This window comes from Oncorhynchus keta, chromosome 7, assembly GCF_023373465.1.
Source record: "Oncorhynchus keta strain PuntledgeMale-10-30-2019 chromosome 7, Oket_V2, whole genome shotgun sequence".
NCBI classification, from domain to species: domain Eukaryota; kingdom Metazoa; phylum Chordata; class Actinopteri; order Salmoniformes; family Salmonidae; genus Oncorhynchus; species Oncorhynchus keta.
The window spans coordinates 20,371,217-20,377,282 of record NC_068427.1 but is presented as its reverse complement, the minus strand read 5'-3'; positions in this window follow the sequence as shown (position 1 = coordinate 20,377,282).

Sequence of the window (6,066 nt, the reverse complement as noted above, 5' to 3'; positions counted from 1 at the left end):
ACGAAAGGCGGCCAAATGAGGTGTTGGCTTTAGGGATGATCAGTGAGATACACCTGCTGGAGCGCGTGCTATGGGTGGGTGTTTCCATCGTGACCAGTGAACTGAGATAAGGCGGAGCTTTACCTAGCATGGACTTGTAGATGACCTGGAGCCAGGGGGTCCGGCGACGAATATGTAGCGAGGGCCAGCCGACTAGAGCATACAGGTCGCAGTGGTGGGTTGTATAAGGTGCTTTAGTAACAAAACGGATGGCACTGTGATAAACTGCATCCAGTTTGCTGAGTACAGAATTGGAAGCTATTTTGTAGATGACATTGCTGAAGTCGAGGATCGGTAGGATAGTAACTTACTAGGGTAAGTTTGGCGGTGTGAGTGAAGGAGGCTTTGTTGCGGAATAGAAAGCAGATTCTAGATTTGATTTTAGATTGGAGATGTTTGATAGGAGTCTGGAAGGAGAGTTTACAGTCTAGCCAGACACCTAGGTACTTATAGATGTCCACATATTCTAGGTCGGAACCATCCAGGGTGGTGATGCTAGTCGGGCGTGCGGGTGCAGGCAGCGAACGGTTGAAAAGCATGCATTTGGTTTTACTAGCGTTTAAGAGCAGTTGGAGGCCACGGAAGCTCGTTTGGAGGTTAGTTAGCACAGTGTCCAAGGACGGGCCGGAAGTATACAGAATGGTGTCGTCTGCGTAGAGGTGGATCAGGGAATCGCCCGCAGCAAGAGCAACATCATTGATATATACAGAGAAAAGAGTCGGCCCGAGAATTGAACCCTGTGGCACCCCCATAGAGACTGCCAGAGGACCGGACAGCATGCCCTCCGATTTTACACACTGAACTCTGTCTGCAAAGTAGTTGGTGAACCAGGCAAGGCAGTTATCAGAAAAACCGAGTCTGCCGATAAGAATATGGTGATTGACAGAGTCGAAAGCCTTGGCAAGGTCTTTTTTTGCTCAGAATGTTTATGGTATAATTATAGACCTCAAATTTGACTTACCAGACCTGGATCCTTTTTTTGGATATACAAAGCGGCTCCATTCATCCCGGGTTCACTACCTAAAAGACGCTGCCGAAGGAGAGGACGAAGAGCTGGTATTATAGTCACTCTGTAGGAGGGCAAACCACCCACCGTTTCAAATTATATAACTTGCTAATTTACACTCTCTTGACAATATGGTAGATGAGCTCAGGTTGAGGATCTCCTTCCAGTGGGACATGAAAGATGGTAACATAATATGTTTTACAGTCATAGCTTACGCTAGCTATTCTTTCTTTGGCCATACAGCCTGCGGGTACATCGCACGGACAAGAAGAAAGAACTCTCTGGGAAAAGCAACAATGGATGGGTATGTTTCATGGTTAATAACTGATGGTGTGATTGTAACAACGTTCAAAAGCTGAAGACCTTTTGCTCTCCTGATCTGGAATACCTCACCCACAAATGCCGATCACGCTACCTCCTAAGAGAATTCACATCGGTTACTGTCATGGCCGTTTATATCCCCCCTCAAGCCAACACCATGGCTGCACTCAAGGAACTTCACTGTACTTTGAGCAAACTGGAAACTGCACATCCTGAGGCGGCATTTGTTGTAGCTCGGGAATGTAAACAAAGGAAATCTGAGAAACATTCTTACATAATTTCACCAACATATCTCACCTGTGCCACAGGAGCAGAGAAGACGCTTGATCACTGTTACTCTCCCTTCCGAAATGTCTACAAGATCCTCCCCTGCCTACCCTTTGGCAAATCAGACCACACCTCCATTCTGCTCTTCCCCGCCTATAAGCAGAAAGCACCTGTGGAAAGGTCTGTGCAATGTTTGTCTGACCAATCGGAATCCATGCTACAGGATTGTTTTGATCACGTGGACTGGGATATGTTCCGGGTCACCTCTGGGAATAACTTTGATGACTACACTAACTTTGTCACTTGTTTCATCAGGAAGCGCATGAAGGATATTGTTTCTGCTGTGACGATTATAACAAATCCAAACCAAAAACTGAATGCGTAAACCACAGCAATTAAACACGGTAAGGTGACAAGGAACATGGACGCTTACAAACAGATCAGCTATGACCTCCGTAAGTCTATCAAAGAGGCATAAATACATTACAGGGACAAAGTGGAGTCACAATTCAATAGCTCATACACGAGACACGTGTGGCAGGGATATCAAACCATCACAGATTATAAAGGGAAAACCAGTCACGTAGTGGTCACCAATGGGTAGCATTCCAGAGGGACATCAGAGACTCTAACGTTCTCTGCTTCACGGAAACATGGCTCACTGGAGAGACGCTATCCGGGGCAGTGCAGCCAACGGGTTTCTCCACGCATCGCGCCGACAGAAACAAACATCTTTCTGGTAAGAAGAGTGGCGGGGGCGTATGCCTCATGACTAACGAGACATGGTGTGATGAAAGAAACATACAGGAACTCAAATCCTTCTGTTCACCTGATTTAGAATTCCTCACAATCAAATGTAGACCGCATTATCTACCAAGAGAATTCTCTTCGATTATAATCACAGCCGTATATATCCCCCCCCAAGCAGACACATCGATGGCTCTGAACAAACTTTATTTAACTCTTTGCAAACTGGAAACCATTTATCCGGAGGCTGCATTCATTGTAGCTGGGGATTTTAACAAAGCTAATCTGAAAACAAGACTCCCTAAATTTTATCAGCATATCGATTGCGCAACCAGGGGTGGTAAAACCTTGGATCATTGTTACTCTAACTTCTGCGACGCATATAAGGTCCTGCCCCGCCCCCCTTTCGGAAAAGCTGACCACGACTCCATTTTGTTGATCCCTGCCTACAGACAGAAACTTAAACAAGAGGCTCCCACGCTGAGGTCTGTCCAACGCTGGTCCGACCAAGCTGACTCCACACTCCAAGACTGCTTCCATCACGTGGACTGGGACATGTTTCGTATTGCGTCAGATAACAATATTGACGAATACGCTGATTAGGTGTGCGAGTTCATTAGAACGTGCGTTGAAGATGTCGTTCCCATAGCAACGATAAAAACATTCCCTAACCAGAAACCGTGGATTGATGGCAGCATTTGAGTGAAACTGAAAGCGCGAACCACTGCTTTTAATCAGGGCAAGGTGTCTGGTAACATGACCGAATACAAACAGTGCAGCTATTCCCTCCGCAAGGCTATCAAACAAGCTAAGCGTCAGTACAGAGACAAAGTAGAATCTCAATTCAACGGCTCAGACACAAGAGGCATGTGGCAGGGTCTACAGTCAATCACGGACTACAAGAAGAAACCCAGCCCAGTCACGGACCAGGATGTCTTGCTCCCAGGCAGACAAAATAACTTTTTGCCCGCTTTGAGGACAATACAGTGCCACTGACACGGCCTGCAACGAAAACATGCGGTCTCTCCTTCACTGCAGCCGAGGTGAGTAAGACATTTAAACGTGTTAACCCTCGCAAGGCTGCAGGCCCAGACGGCATCCCCAGCCGCGCCCTCAGAGCATGCGCAGACCAGCTGGCCGGTGTGTTTACGGACATATTCAATCAATCCCTATACCAGTCTGCTGTTCCCACATGCTTCAAGAGGGCCACCATTGTTCCTGTTCCCAAGAAAGCTAAGGTAACTGAGCTAAACGACTACCGCCCCGTAGCACTCACTTCCGTCATCATGAAGTGCTTTGAGAGACTAGTCAAGGACCATATCACCTCCACCCTACCTGACACCCTAGACCCACTCCAATTTGCTTACCGCCCAAATAGGTCCACAGACGATGCAATCTCAACCACACTGCACACTGCCCTAACCCATCTGGACAAGAGGAATACCTATGTGAGAATGCTGTTCATCGACTACAGCTCGGCATTCAACACCATAGTACCCTCCAAGCTCGTCATCAAGCTCGAGACCCTGGGTCTCGACCCCGCCCTGTGCAACTGGGTACTGGACTTCCTGACGGGCCGCCCCCAGGTGGTGAGGGTAGGCAACAACATCTCCTCCCCGCTGATCCTCAACACGGGTGCCCCACAAGGGTGCGTTCTGAGCCCTCTCCTGTACTCCCTGTTCACCCACGACTGCGTGGCCACGCACGCCTCCAACTCAATCATCAAGTTTGCGGACGACACAACAGTGGTAGGCTTGATTGCCAACAACGACGAGACGGCCTACAGGGAGGAGGTGAGGACCCTCGGAGTGTGGTGTCAGGAAAATAACCTCACACTCAACGTCAACAAAACTAAGGAGATAATTGTGGACTTCAGGAAACAGCAGAGGGAACACCCCCCTATCCACATCGATGGAACAGTAGTGGAGAGGGTAGCAAGTTTTAAGTTCCTCGGCATACACATCACATCACAAACTGAATTGGTCCACTCACACAGACAGCGTCGTGAAGAAGGCGCAGCAGCGCCTCTTCAACCTCAGGAGGCTGAAGAAATTTGGCTTGTCACCAAAAGCACTCACAAACTTCTACAGATGCACAATCGAGAGCATCCTGGCGGGCTGTATCACCGCCTGGTACGGTAACTGCTCCGCCCTCAACCGTAAGGCTCTCCAGAGGGTAGTGAGGTCTGCACAACGCATCACCGGGGCAAACTACCTGCCCTCCAGGACACCTACACCACCCGATGTTACAGGAAGGCCATAAAGATCATCAAGGACATCAACCACCCGAGCCACTGCCTGTTCACCCCGCTATCATCCAGAAGTCGAGGTCAGTACAGGTGCATCAAAGCTGGGACCGAGAGACTGAAAAACAGCTTCTATCTCAAGGCCATCAGACTGTTAAACAGCCACCACTAACATTGAGTGGCTGCTGCCAACACACTGACATTGACACTGACCCAACTCCAGCCACTTTAATAATGGGAATTGATGGGAAATGATGTAAATATATCACTAGCCACTTTAAACAATGCTACCTTATATAATGTTACTTACCCTACATTATTCATCTCATATGCATACGTATATACTGTACTCTATATCATCGACTGCATCCTTATGTAATACATGTATCACTAGCCACTTTAACTATGCCAATTTGTTTACTTTGTCTACATACTCATCTCATATGTATATACTGTACTCGATACCATCTGTAAAGTGGCTGTTCCACTGGATGTCATAAGGTGAATGCACCAATTTGTAAGTCGCTCTGGATAAGAGCGTCTGCTAAATGACTTAAATGTAAATGTAAATCTACTGTATGCTGCCCCGTACCATCACTCATTCATATATCCTTATGTACATATTCTTTATCCCCTTACACTGTGTATAAGACAGTAGTTTTGGAATTGTTAGTTAGATTACTTGTTGGTTATTACTGCATTGTCGGAACTACAAGCACAAGCATTTTGCTACACTCGCATTAACATCTGCTAACCATGTGTATGTGACAAATACAATTTTATTTGATTTGCCTCACTCCCAGACGAGCCCATATCTCTCTGGGTCTTCCTTTCCTGTGGCAGTCCTCGTGAGAGCCAGTTTCATCATAGCGCTTGATGGTTTTGGCGACTGCACTTAAAGAAACTTTCAAAATTCTTGAGATTTTACGGATTGACTGACCTTCATGTCTTAAAGTAATGATGGACTGTTCTTGCCATAGTAAGGACTTGGTCTTTTACCAAATATGGCTATCTTCTGTATACCACCACTACCTTGTCACAACACAACTGATTGGCTCGCATTAAGAAGGAAAGAAATCCAACTATTTAACTTTTAACAAGGCACACCTGTTAATTGAAATGTATTCCAGGTGACTACCTCATGAAGCTGGTAGAGAGAATGCCAATAGCGTGCAAAGCTGTCATCAAGGCAAAAGGTGGCTACTTTGAAGAATCTCAAATATAAAATATATTTTGATTTGTTTAACACCTTTTCGGTTACTACATGATTCCATATGTGTTATTCATAGGTTATGTCTCCACTATTATTCTACAATGTAGAAAATAGTGCAAATTTAAAATAAAAAAAACTTGAATGAGTATGTGTGACAAACTTTTGACTAGTTCTGTATACCTCACATGCAACCCATAATGAGACTAATCAATTAATGGACAAAGTCTA